Below are 13,703 nucleotides of genomic sequence, written 5' to 3' on the forward strand. Positions count from 1 at the left end.
TTTCCACAATGGGGTGAGAAGATTTAGCTATCTATAAATAACTGTGCCTAAAAGGATTGCTTACCTCTGACAAAACCTAATGATAATGACAAAGGGTATTTTTGGAGAATTTCAACCGACACCCTACTGTACTGTAAAGGGAACACAGAGGATTCCAGTATCAATCTCATGTTCTGCCTCATGAAGAAGCTGCTGGTAACCCTTAACCAGTGTGGATGGGGAATGGACTCTATTTGGACCCACCTTTATTTCTGTCATGCAGGCATGGATCTGTGTGCGAATGCTGACTTTTTCTTCAAGGATCATAGTTTCCAGATTTAGTCTTCACAGGATGCACTTATTTATAGACGTCTTCAAGCACTGAGTCATTATTATTTTGTTAACCTGAGTAGTCCTGCAGCTTCACGTTTCTAACACGGGCATGATGGGTCTTCTCCTTCTCGGGAGCGGGGGACAAGGCAAGTTTCATTCTGTTTTCCTGGGACAAAGATATGGGAAGGCCTTCACATCTAGTTTCCTCATAAAAGTCTCTTTCTGTTTGAAGAAGCTTTTGTGCAGCACCTTGATGCTTCCTCAAATCAACAATAGCACAGAACTTCTATTTAATTTACTCCCCAGATTGCATGGATTACATACACTGCCAGCAGTCTGGAGCAGTGAGGGGCTGTGAGAGGGACCCTTGACCGGTTTCCTCTCACTCTTTCTAAAGGTGGTGGTGATGACAGTGGCCGAGAAATATATTATGGCCTTTCTTTGGCTCTCCAGCTATGGGAATGAATTTTTTTTAATGACTGGGGAGAAGCATAGATACCCAAGTATAAATTCCACCACTTCAAGATTTCATTAGCACACTACATTCAGGTGAGCGAGCATTTGGAGCTTACTAGGTAATGACCGAAGCTGACCGTGAGCAACTATAAAGCTGCAGGACGGCTGGCATCCTCAGATGCTCCAAACACACGGCCACAGGATCAGTGCACTGTCCCTGTTGAGCTGTTACATGGGGCTGTGCTAGCTTCCCAGGCTTGAAAAGAAATTCAGGCGGTAACATCCCAGCAGAGCTCGGCGCACATGCCACACAGGTGACCTTAGCTGACGCGCTTTCTCACAGCTCCTCTCTCCATGCGAACGACTCTGTCAGTATGTGCACCACTTTCCTCCCAGCGGTCAAATGTTTGACGTTTTAGTTCGTCCGTGATGGCAAAGGTCTTCTTTGTTCGAAACTCCAGGCAGGGTTTAACCAGAGCAGCTCAGGGCACGGCCACTGGGATTGGATATGTGCTTTGTGATGTCTTCATCTAAATGCTGTTGGACAGCTTCTCCACCACAGCGAAGGAAGGAGAGGAGAAAACATTTCGGCTGGGCCAAGGTGGGCGTGGGAAGGGAAGGAGGTGAGCACAGGCTCCCTGCCCCGTGCAGGAATGCAGGAGTGGAGGCTCCACCAGAGGGTGGAGGAGACAAGAGGCCGGTGAGCACGGTGACTGGGATGGGCCTGGGGAGCGCAGTGAGGTGTTCAAGACCTCTGGCACTGGAAGTCGCAGCAAGTGTTGACAAGGAGGAGGGGAGAGGGACCCAGGGGAGAGCCTGGGCCGTGAGAAGGCTTTGCGCGCCCCCCCGGCACACGCCACCTTAGTGGGATGCGCTCCTGTGCGGATGCCTGCGGCCTCCCTCTCGGCCAGGCACTTGCAGCTGAGCGGTGAGTCAGCGCTGGGCGGTTGTGCATCCTTTTTTGAAGCCAAGTCTCTAGTCATTTCTGAAAAAAGAAAAATGATGGAGGAGGAGCTGATTTTTCCCCTTCAGAACAGATGTGAGTGAACCCATTATGTGTTTTACTAATAAAAGCAATCACATCTTAAGAGCAGCGTGGGGCTGGGGAACGAACGCTCCTTGAATACCTTTTGTCCGTCAGTGATGTTGCCGCCCATGGTGCCAAAGCACAGGTAGAGCTTGCCCAGCAGCAACACGTGAGGCTCTGCCAGGGCACCACCGCCACTGGAAATACATTTCAGAAAGCCAAGGGGTGCTTTTGCTCATTTGAGAGGCCAGAGTGAGCTGCTCACCCACTACACGTATTTCAGGAACAGATGAAAATGGACTCCGTGCCTGCTTCCTCTCAGCAGGCCCCTCTCCACACCCCCAGAGCCTCCACCTTGTTTCCTGGTGGCACAGAGCTCTACACACCAGCCGCCCCCTCCCCTTTCCCGCAACGTGGGTCTGCCCTTCTGGGTAGCACCCCCACGCATGAGCCAGTCACAGTTATAGGGCCTGTACTCAAATATCCTGGTTCAAATCCTGGCTCCACCACTTATTGGCTGGGTCAACCTTGAATGGGTTTCTTAATTTCTTTAAGCTTCGAAGTCCTCATCTATAAAACAGGAAATCTATTACCCTGGGGTTGTTGTGAGAATCAAATGTAACCATCTGTGTAAAACACGTATCGCGGGCTGCCCTGGTGGCGCAGTGGTTGAGAATCTGCCTGCCAATGCAGGGGACACGGGTTCGAGCCCCGGTCTGGGAAGATCCCACATGCCGCGGAGCAGCTGGGCCCGTGAGCCACAACTACTGAGCCTGCGCATCTGGAGCCTGTGCTCCGCAACAAGAGAGGCCGCGATAATGAGAGGCCCGCGCACCGCGATGAAGAGTGGCCCCCGCTTGCCGCAACTAGAGAAAGCCCTCACACAGAAACGAAGATCCAACACACCCATAAATAATAAATAAATAAATTAAAAAAAAAAAGTAGAGGAATTTAAACAAAAATTCCTAAAGAAACTCAACATTTGAAAAAAAAAAAAAACACGTATCGCAGCATCTGATGTATAAATACTCAATAAACACCATCACTGTCATCATCTCAGGTCTTTTCCCCAGATCATGCCTGCTCTGCGTCAGAGCCAGACGACAGCGGCCCCGTCGCATGTGTTGTTCCCTGACATTGTTCTGCTAAACCAAGGTATGACAAAAGCGGAGGGTTTGGACACTGCCAGGACTGAGAAGGAACCTTCTTGACCAGATCTTTTCAACTACTGAAAACCATGCTCAGCAGGTTCGGACGCACATATTTATTATACTACTGGTCTGTCTGACGGAAGGATGTTGCTACACAGTAAGGATGCCCTAAACATTTTTAGCCAAATAAATGATTCCTGAAAAATTTCTGTCTAGCAAACCAAGTCACATATTCGTTCTTTATAGCAGGTGGCTTCTAACCTGCTTGAAACCTGCCCCTCTGGAATCCAGTCTAATGTGGGAGAGAAGAAGATCCCTAAGCAAGGAACTATAACATCATGCGGTAACGCCACCATTCAGGTAGATGATAATCATGGTAATGACGGCTATGGTTTACCGCGTTCCCACTATGGGTCTGGCATTATACTAGTCAATCCTGTATCTCCACATACTTAATCCTTATAACAACTCTTCAAGGAAAGTCTTATTACCCCAATTACGCAGACGAGGAAACTAAAGCGATGTGGTTCAGGGTCACCCAGTGAGCGAGCGGCAGAGCTCCTTCAGGGACTTCTAATTTAGGTCTGCCTGGCACCACACCCCCCCACACCTGTCTTAAACACCTGGGCCATGTCCTGGGTCAGGGCCTTCCAATGCTATTCTCTCTGCCTCACTCTCTTCCAGCATTTGCTCAGTGGGGCCTTCCCTCACCAGCGTGAGTGCCTAGGACACAGGAAGACAGTGAAGGTCACAGGAGCAGGTGTGAGGGTGGGAAGCTGACGAGTCATTCTGCATGTGAGTCTGAGGAGCCAACAGAATCTGAGTCACACAGATCAAGGATGAGTATTCCCTGAAGAAGGGCAGACGGTCACCAACAGGCCTGGCCCTGGGCAGCATTTGGAAACAGGTGAACTGCTCTCTAACTCCAGGTACCACAGGCCTCAGGTACCCTACATCTTTTCAAATCTTCTCTCAGGAAATGTGCTAATAAACACTAATATGTGCAATGCGTTGGCCAACCCAAGTACTTTTCGTCTCACTGTGGGAACAGGTCCTAAGCCACAAAACTGAATCTCTAATGGTGGATTTCTATATGTCAGTGACAAATCTGGTGAGGACACACTTCCCTACTCCTGCCACCCCCAATACCTCATAGGTGGCTTTCTGATCTCCTTATGAGCCTACCAAAGCAATTTTTTTTTCTTTTTTTTAAAAATTATTTATTTATCTATTTATGGCTGTGTTGGGTCCTCGCCTCTGTGCGAGGGCCCTCTCCAGTTGCGGCAAGTGGGGGCCACCCTTCATCGCAGTGCGCGGGCCTCTCGTCATCGCAGCCTCTCTTGTTGCAGAGCACAGGCTCCAGATGCGCAGGCTCAGCAATTGTGGCCCACGGGCCCAGTCGCTCCGCGGCATGTGGGATCCTCCCATACCAGGGCCCGAACCCACGTCCCCTGCATCGGCAGGCAGACTCTCAACCACTGCGCCACCAGGGAAGCCCCCAATGCAATTTTTGAAAGGCATTCAGCAAAAGATGGACAGAAAAGTTCTTTGTGACTAACTCCCCATTACTCAGAAAATTTAAGTGGATCAAACATCCCATCCCCCTTCACCCTCTGAGCATGTTGGTAATCACAATGTTACTGTATAATGTGAAAATTTCCAAATAGAACTAAACTCAGGTCTATAAATATACATGATTAAGGTTTCAAATATAGCACTGCTGTATTTTCATGGGGGTTATTTCTGTGTGGTGATTGCCTGGCTGATTTGCAATTTCAGAATACGAATGGCTTTTCTCCATAACTAATGGGAAACTTGGCAGGGTGCTGCACATGCAGGCCCTGTCTGAGAAAAAGTCTGTTGAACAGTGGTAAGTGCTCTTCTTTCCAGTTACATAAGCAGAGCTGACAAAAGGCAACAGTACGACTCCAGATCCTGCTAAGATGAAATAGTGTTTGTTTGGTTTCTCTTCTGGTGCTAGAGGAATACTGACTCTTCTGGTAATTAATAATGAAATGATCATGAGTCTGTATCCCTCTATGATATTTTAAATTAAGCACACTATGGTACAAGTTAGGAATAAATGGCAATGGAGAGTTCTCTGACACTTGATTCACAAATAACTAAAAAATGCTTAAATACAAATGATGTAAATAAATTCATAACCATGGTGACTGAACCAAAGGGGACCTGCCTGAAGCAAACTCTATGGCTGTTATAAGCAAAACATTATCATCTCCAGCAAACGGAGAGAAAAGTAGATTTCCAACGTGTCCTGAACTCCACATCATAAAGCAACGTTTCCAGTATTGTCACAGACAATACAACCTACCTCTGAGCCAGGCCTCTGTGGTTATATTCTGAAGCAGTTTAGAGAATGATGGACTTTGGAGTCGAAGCTCAAATCCCAGTTCTCTCACTTATAAATTTTGTTACTTTGGACAAATAAGGCTTAGAGAAGTTTTCACATCTGTACCGAGGAGATTTCAAAGTAATACCAAAGTCTCAGGGTTATTGAGAAAATTAAATGAGAGAAGGCATGTAAAAGCACAGTATTTGGCATATAGTAAATACTCAGTAAACATCTTTAATATTTTGTCTGAAAGTCAATCTTCAGTGTCTCCCATTGATTCTGAGCCTCCTTTTCCTGGCTCCATGGTTCTTCTTTCTGGAGGACCTTAGGACACTCCTTCCTGCCAGCCACTTTCAGGGAAATAGGCCAGGTAAAGAAATAGAACCCAACTCCATGTCAGGACCCCAAACCTTGTGTGAAAGAAACAATTCTAGAGTAGTTGCTCCTTAAGATAGGGGTTTAAATATGGTGGAGAAAGAAAGCCAGGACCAAAAATTTAAACCAACACCAGAGACAGAGTTAGTATGAAGCTAATGAAGGTTAAGTTTCAAGACTCCTCTCTTGCATGGCCCCTTCCAAAACCTTATACCTAATTTTGTGTTCATAATTTTGCATCCTTTTTCTTAAATATGGCTCTTCAATTTGTATACACTTTGGGCCCACCAAAACCTGGAACTGCCCGTGTCTAATGAATATGCTCTGAGCCCATCTGGTAGCAGGGGTGACCTGAAGCTGTGGATCTTTCTTTCACCTTCTTCTAATGAGTCCCAGGATTGGTCAAAGGTCAAGGATAAGGCTATACCTGCAGGTGGGGTCTAAACATTCCTTGATGAAAAGAAGAGTCAGTGGTTATCAGGAATGAGGCAGAGTCTGATCAACCTGAGGATTAATGGTAATTCTCTAGAGACTTAGAGTTCAGTAAGGGAAATGAGACATTACAAAATAGGTACAGAAAGGCATTAAATCAGTGTTTTTCAAATGTGGTCCAGTCCAGCTGTGATGGAATGGCCTGACCAATACTCACCAAGAACAACTGAAAAAGCTGGATAGAAATAGAGAAAAAAATCTGTTTGAAGGCACTAGAAACCTGCTGAGATAGCCAGGGCTTGAAGGGAGGCGACTTATTGAGGTGATCCCAAGTTTTTGCACACTGCTTTACCCCTAGGGGCATGCAATGGACTGAATGGGTATACTCGCAAAATTCTTATGTTGAAATCCTAACTCACAATGTGATGATATTTGGAGGTGTGGCCTTTAGGAAATAATTATGAGGGTGGATCCTTTGTGGATGGGATTAGTGCCCTTATAAAGGGGACCCCATAGAACATTCTTGCCCTCTTTCCAATGTGTGTGGTCACAGAGAAAAGGTGGTCCTTTATGAACCAGGGAGTTGGCTCTCACCTGACCTAAATCTGCCAGCACCTTGATCTTAGGCTTCCTAGTCTAAAGAACTGTGAGAAATAAATGTTTGTTGCTTAAGCCACCCAGTTTCTGGTATTTTTGTTATAGCAACCCACATGGAATAAGACAGGGCATTTGGCAATTCTCGGTGCAGGGCAAATGGCTGAGAAGTTAGCAGTAATTTGACGGGGCTGGGAAGATAAAAATTGAAGTTTGAAGCTGCCACGGCAATTAGGACATGTAGAATCAAGATCCTAGAGAAGAGGGGTGCAAAAATGTGATCCCAACATCAGCATAAGTTTTCTTCAAGTTATTTACTGATTAAGTTGTGCAGGCAAGAGGCTTAGAGCCAAACAGAAAGTGGGTGAACAAGCAAAGCAGAATATTTGGCAATTTCATAATGCTATGGAGACAAAACCTGAATTTGGAACCTACCCAAAAGGACTGATCCCCCCAAAATATCTCAGGCCCTCAGCTGGGATGTCTAGATGGTTACACCCTAGGAATAAGAGTGAGCCAGAACTAGACTGACCTTCCCAAAGACAGCACACCAGCCTGGGAGAGGTGTGGCCCCAACTGGATTGAGGTGATCTGCTTCCAGGCTGCCTGTGAGAGCAGAGGATAAATCCTCTCTGGAAGGAGAAAACATCACCCAGAGCCTGTGCAATGTTTCACATACAATGTCAGACATTCATTAAAGTACTGCCAGGCATAGCAAGAAACAGGACTGAGAGAAAAACAGGCAACAGAAACAGAGACAGGTAATCCAGATACTGGAGTTATCAGACACACCGAAACCACTGTGATTATGTTCAAGAAAATATATTACAAGACAGAGAAATGGAATGTGTTAAAAGAGAATAAAGTGAAAATTATGGAGGTGGAAAATGCAAAAACTAATAGTAGCACTCAATAGGTAGCTTTAACAGCAAATAGAGCAGAGCAGAAGATAGGATTAGTGGGGTGGAAGGTAGATGAGTAGAAAACCACCAGACTGCACACCCTGGCACATCCTAGGCAAACTGCTAAAAATCAACAACAAAGCTAGAAATTGTAAAAAACAGCTAGAGACAAGAGATATTTTGAAAGAAGCAACAAAAGACTGACACCTGACTTTTCCAAAGAGAGATGGAAGTAGAAGAAAATAAAATATTTTTTATGTGCTCAAAGAAAATAATTGACAGTTTAGATACATGGGAAAATATCCTTCAAAAACAAAGGTGAAATAGATAAACAAAAACTGAGAGAAATTTGTCAGTAGCACACTTACACTAAAGGAAATACTAAAGGGATTTAATTCTTCATAAGGAAAGAAAATTTTCCAGATGAAAAATAAAGATATATGAAGGAAAGAAGAGCAATGGAAAGGGGAAATGTATGGGTTAATCAAAATAAATATTAACTTGCAAAACAATAATAATGTTTTTATTGGAGTATAGAAAAATTTCTACAAAAATTTATGTAGAAATAAAATGTATAACAATAATAACAAAGTAGGAGGGGTTTAATAAAATGAGTATTACAAAGTATTAGTATCATGTGAGAGGTAGAACAGGTATTAATTCTTAGTAGACTATAATAAGTCAAGAATGCCTGTTGTACTTTTGAAGATAACAGGTAAAAGAATGTATTATTGGGAATTCCCTGGGGGTCCAGTGGTTAGGACTTGGTGATTTCACTGCCAAGGGCCCGGGTTCAATCCCTGGTTGGGGAACTAAAATCCCACAAGCTGAGCAGTGTGGCCAAAAAAAAAAAAAAAAAAAGTGTTATTAACAAACTAAAAGAATGGGAAAAATAAAATAATAACGAATACATTATATATCCAAAGAAAGGCAAGAAAGATGAGAAAAAGTGAACATAAAACACAGGAGAGTAAAATGGTTAAAATAAACCCAAACATATCAATTATATAAAATTAAAATGATCTACTCTAAAGACAAAGATTATTATATTAATTATATATGTTGCTTACAAAAGAAAAAAATTAAATATAAGGACACAGAAAGACTGAGTAGGGATGGAAAAGGATACAGCATGAAAAATCTAACCCAAGGAAAACTTGGTGTAGTTAAAATTAATATACGGGAAGGTAGACTTTAAGGCAAGAAGCATTACTAGAGTTAAAGAGGGACATTCTTCATGATAAAAAAGTCTGCTGATCAGGAAGGTATGATGATTCTAAATATGTATATTTTTAATAAAATAGTCTCAAAATACATCAAAGAAAAATTGACAGAATTACAAGGAGAAATAAATAAGTTCAGGGTATCCCAACACGCTCTTGGTGGGTGTGTCAAGAATACAAGGCTGCTCTTCACTCAGGTCATTTCCGCAAAAGGGCTGAGTTTACAGCAAGAAACCCTGAGGGGTGAGGACACGCCGCCCTCTGGGACAACAAACAGGTTTGCTTGCTGCTTACGGTAAAAGTGGGGGATTCCCCAGTGCTCCTTCCTATAACGCAACCCATGACTATGCAGGGACGCATTAGGGCCCTCCATGTCACCTCTGTGGGACTTGGGGTGCAAGAGGAACTGTTGCAAACAAACATGCTGACGCCCATGCTCCTTGCTGTTGTGTGAGTGCTGCAGTCTTCTGCTTCTCACCCAGAAGCCTTGTGTCGTCAACTTATTACTTATAAATAGGTAAAGTCAAACCCTAAACCTAAGAATATGTTACTTACAACAGGAAAACCCTAAATATAAGGACCTGGAAAGTTTAAGTAGGAGAATGGAAAAAATATGCCATGCAAAAAGCAACCAAATGAAAGCTGGTATAGCTATATTAATGTTAGACAGGGTAGTCTTTAAGGCAAGAAGCATATCTAGACTTAAAGAGAGACATTTCTAAATAATTGAAAACAATCCATCCATCAAGAAGCTATAATAATTCTATGTTTGTATGCTTTTAATAACATGGTCTCAAAATACACAAAGCAAAACTTGATAGAACTAAAAGAAGAAGTAAGCCTATAACACACTCAGATGTTTTTTAAAAACACACCTCTCTCAGTAACTGATAGAACAAGCAGACAAAAAAAAAAGTGAGAATATAAGGGATTTGAACAAAATAATTAACAATTTATTAACACTAATTTATACGTGTGTGTATATACATATGATGGTACCTAACTTCTACAGAATACACAATCTTTTCAAGTGCATGTGAAACACGTACCATAAAAGTCCTGACAAATTTCAAGGGATTTTCATCATACAGAGTATGTTCTCTGACCATGGTGGAACAAAGCTAGAAGTTAATAACAAAAAGATAAGAAAGATGCCCAAATGCCTGGAAATTAAGAAACCCACTTCTTAAAAGGCATTTTTGTTTTTTTTTTTAAATTGAGGTGAAATTCACATAACATAAAGTTAACCATTTTAAAGAGAACAATTAAGTGGTATTTAGTGCATTCACAAGTTTGTGTAACCACCACCTCTATTAAGTTCCAAAACATTTTCAAAGAAAATGAAAAAATGTGTTTGAAAAAGTCCCAATGGAAATTAGGAAACATCTTGAACTGGATGTTAATGAAAACATGATATGGGATGTGCACGATATAGCTAAAGCTGTGCTGAAAAGTTATTATACATTACTTTTGCCCATATAAATTTTAAAATTCAGCTTAAATGGACAATTCCTATAAAAACACAACTTACCAAAACCAACAAGAAACAGAATAGTCTTACACCATTAAATAAATTAAATCTGAAATTTAAAACCTCACAAAAAAATCTCCAGGCTTAGATGACTTCACTGGTAAATTGTTCCAAATGCTAAAAAAAGAAATAACACCACTTTTTCAAAATCTCTTCCGGTAAAAGAAGAAGGAGAGAATACTTTCAACTCAATTTATGAGGTCAGCATAATCTTGATACCCAATCTGATAAAAGTAATATCATCATCTTAATAATTATAGACCAATCTCTATAATTCTCACAGATGCAAGAATCCTAATAAAAATATTAGTAACTTATTACAGCAATTATTTTAAAATTATTAGGAATGTGAGGTCACTTTAATATTTGAAAAACCAATCAATGTGAGAACCTCTGCTTCTGCTCATGAAATAGTAACTCATCATCCCACTACAATCAACTAGAAAACTGGACAAAATATACGAGGCAACTATTTTCAGACGTTGAACAACAGGCAGCAAAGGTCTTTGATCCCTGAAAGAAAGGAAACAAAACAAAACAAGGTGAGCCCTGTGATTGCCTTGGCTTTTTGCCGAGAGGTAATTTCCAAACAGCAGCACAGGGAAGGAGAACCTAAGTAGAAGCCCAGCAGTCTCACCAACTTTAGGAACTAAAACGTGAGGAGGTTGAGCTGGGTGGAATTTGGGGGCAGAGTCTATGAAAGGAGAGAGTTATGCATAGGAAGAACTCCAGAAGTCTGAAGAGGGGTCCCCTCAAGTCTTTGGCTGAATACTAATCTATACATGCACAGTGTGAAACTCCATGAAGTCAATCGAATAACAACTACCTGGGAGCTATAAGCTAAACATTTACCAGAGCTCACATGAAAATCAAGGTTTAAATTTCTACCAGACCGAGACACCTCATTGAACACCTGGGGCAGTGACCACAGAAAGGTCACAATTTAGTGACAGAGCTAAACTAGTCCTAGAGTAAAGTACTCTACACCTGTGTAACAAAGCTTAAAAACAAACATCAAAAAGGTCAACTAATACCCACAAGTCACTGCCTGCTAAAAGAGACTTCAACAGTCTTTAAAGGAAGACAACAAAATCCAAACATTCAACAACATAGCATTTTTAATTTCCAGTATTCAACTAAAAAGTTATTCGGCATGTAAAGAGTAGCAATTTTGGCCCATGACGAGAAGAAAAAAAAAATCAATAGAAAAATAAACCAAGGGACTTCCCTGGTGGTTAAGAATCCGCCTGCCAATGCAGGGGACACAGGTTTGAGCCCTGGTCTGGGAAGATCCCACATGCCGCGGAGCAACTAACCACGTGCGCCACAACTACTGAGCCTGCTCTCTAGAGCCTGCGAGCCACAACTGCTGAGCCCGTGTGCCACATCTACTGAAGCCCGTGTGCCTAGAGCCCGTGCTCTGCAACAAGAGAAGCCACCGCGATGAGAAGCCCGCGCACCACAACAAAGAGCAGCCCCCCCGCCACAACTAGAGAAAGCCCAAGCGCAGCAACGAAGACCCAACACAGCCAAAACTAAATTAAAAGAGAAAAAAAAAAGGTTGAAAAATAAACCAATGCAATTCACCACATTAACAGAATAAAGGAGAAAAAGCTTATAATCATGTTGAGGATACATTGAAAAAGTATTTGTGAGATTTCAACATCCATTCATGTTAAAAACAATGACAACAACAACACTTGGCAAACTAGGCATAGATGGAAACTCTCAAAATCTGGTACAGGGTGTCACAAAGACCTATAGCAATAGGTGAAATATTAAAAGCTTTGTCCCGAAGATTGGGAGGAAACAAAGATACTCATTTTGATTGCCTCCATTCAACACTGTACTGGAGGTCTTCAATAAGCCAATAAGCAGAAAAGGGAAGTAAAAGGCACAAAGATTAAAAAGGAAATAAGAAGTATAATGATCAAAGAAGAAGAAATAAAACTACCATTATTCACATATGACATAATTATGTATGTAGATAACCCAAAATAATCTACTGTCATACTATAATAAGTGAATTCAACAAGATCGCTACATACCAGGGCAACATACAAGAAAGATACTGTATTTCTATATACCAGTAACAAATAATGACAAAACATAATAAAATGTAGTTTTAAAAGTACCATTTATAGTAGCATAAAAAATCAAATACGAATAAATTTAACAGAAGACGGCCAAAACCTTTACCTAGAAAACTACAAAACATTGAGATTAAAGGAGGCTTAAGTAAATGGAAAGAAACACCATATTCCTAAATGATAAAGACATCAATTTTCCTCCAAATTGATCTATAGAATCAATACAATCCCAATAAAAATCCAAGCAAGTCTTTTTTTGCTTTTTTTTTAGAATTGACAGGATGATTCTAATGTGTATACACAGATTAAGAGTGGCCAATATCTTGAAGAATATAGCTAAGGGAGAATACACAACCAGATGTCAAGGTTTAATGTAAAGCTACAGTAATTAAAACAGTTAAATGTTGGCACAAGAAAAGAAAAATATACCAATGAAACAATTCCAGAAACAGACCCACACATATACAATTACTTGATTTATGACAAAGATTACAGTATAGTGTGTTGAGGGAAAGAACGATCTAATAAATAGTGCTCAGTTAATCTTGATCCCTACCTCATGTCATTACGATCTATTTGAGAAGGCAGACCAAAAAAAGCACATTTTGTATGATTCCATTTTTATGTAGCTCAAAAGCAGGCCAAACTACCCATGCCCAATATTCATAGTACCATGTCAATTTAAGAGAACCACTTGACCAATTTAATTTCTCAAGTGTCAATGACAGTTGACATTCATGAGTCTTTTCACCAAAGCTACGACTGTATTTCTGCAGAGGAAACACATTCTCTACTTGCTCAGATGAGCCCATTCATTTAGTGAGCCCAACTAGACCAAGAGTTGCAATGGCCACCTCTAAAAAACCGCAACGGATTTCCGTAATTGCGTAAGAGCATCTTGCTTTGAGTTGTTTTAGAAACAGACGTTCGCTCCTGGGAACTTGAGCTCACACAGATGTTCTTTTCAGCTCCCAAACATGCTAACGTTGGGTGTGCGGCAGGTAGAGTTAAAATGGAAGGCTGAACCAGGCATTCCTCATTTTATTGCACTTCACTTTATTGCGTTTTGTAGATACTATGTTTTAAATGCAGTGAAGGTTTGAAGCAACCTTGTGTTAAGTCTATCAGCGCCATTTCCCCATTGGCATTTACTCACTTTGAGTCTCTGTGTCACATTTGGGTAACTCTTACAATATTTCAAACTTTTTCATTATTGTTATATTTATTACGGTGATCTGTGAGCAGTGATCCTGTGTG

General features: G+C 41.6%; 1 protein-coding gene across 1 annotated transcript in view; it reads right to left on the reverse strand.

The window, feature by feature from the left end:
• Positions 1-9,756: 9,756 nt before the first annotated feature.
• Positions 9,757-13,703, reverse strand: part of AQR (aquarius intron-binding spliceosomal factor) — a 111,798-nt gene continuing 107,851 nt past the window's right edge. Inside the window, exon 36 of the mRNA XM_082384935.1 lies at positions 9,757-10,869. The gene's annotated coding sequence lies outside the window, so the exon portion shown is untranslated. The remainder of the gene's footprint in view (positions 10,870-13,703) is intronic.

The sequence above is a fragment of the Balaenoptera borealis genome (assembly GCF_965194805.1).
Source record: "Balaenoptera borealis genome assembly, chromosome: 3".
Taxonomy (NCBI): Eukaryota; Metazoa; Chordata; class Mammalia; order Artiodactyla; family Balaenopteridae; genus Balaenoptera; species Balaenoptera borealis.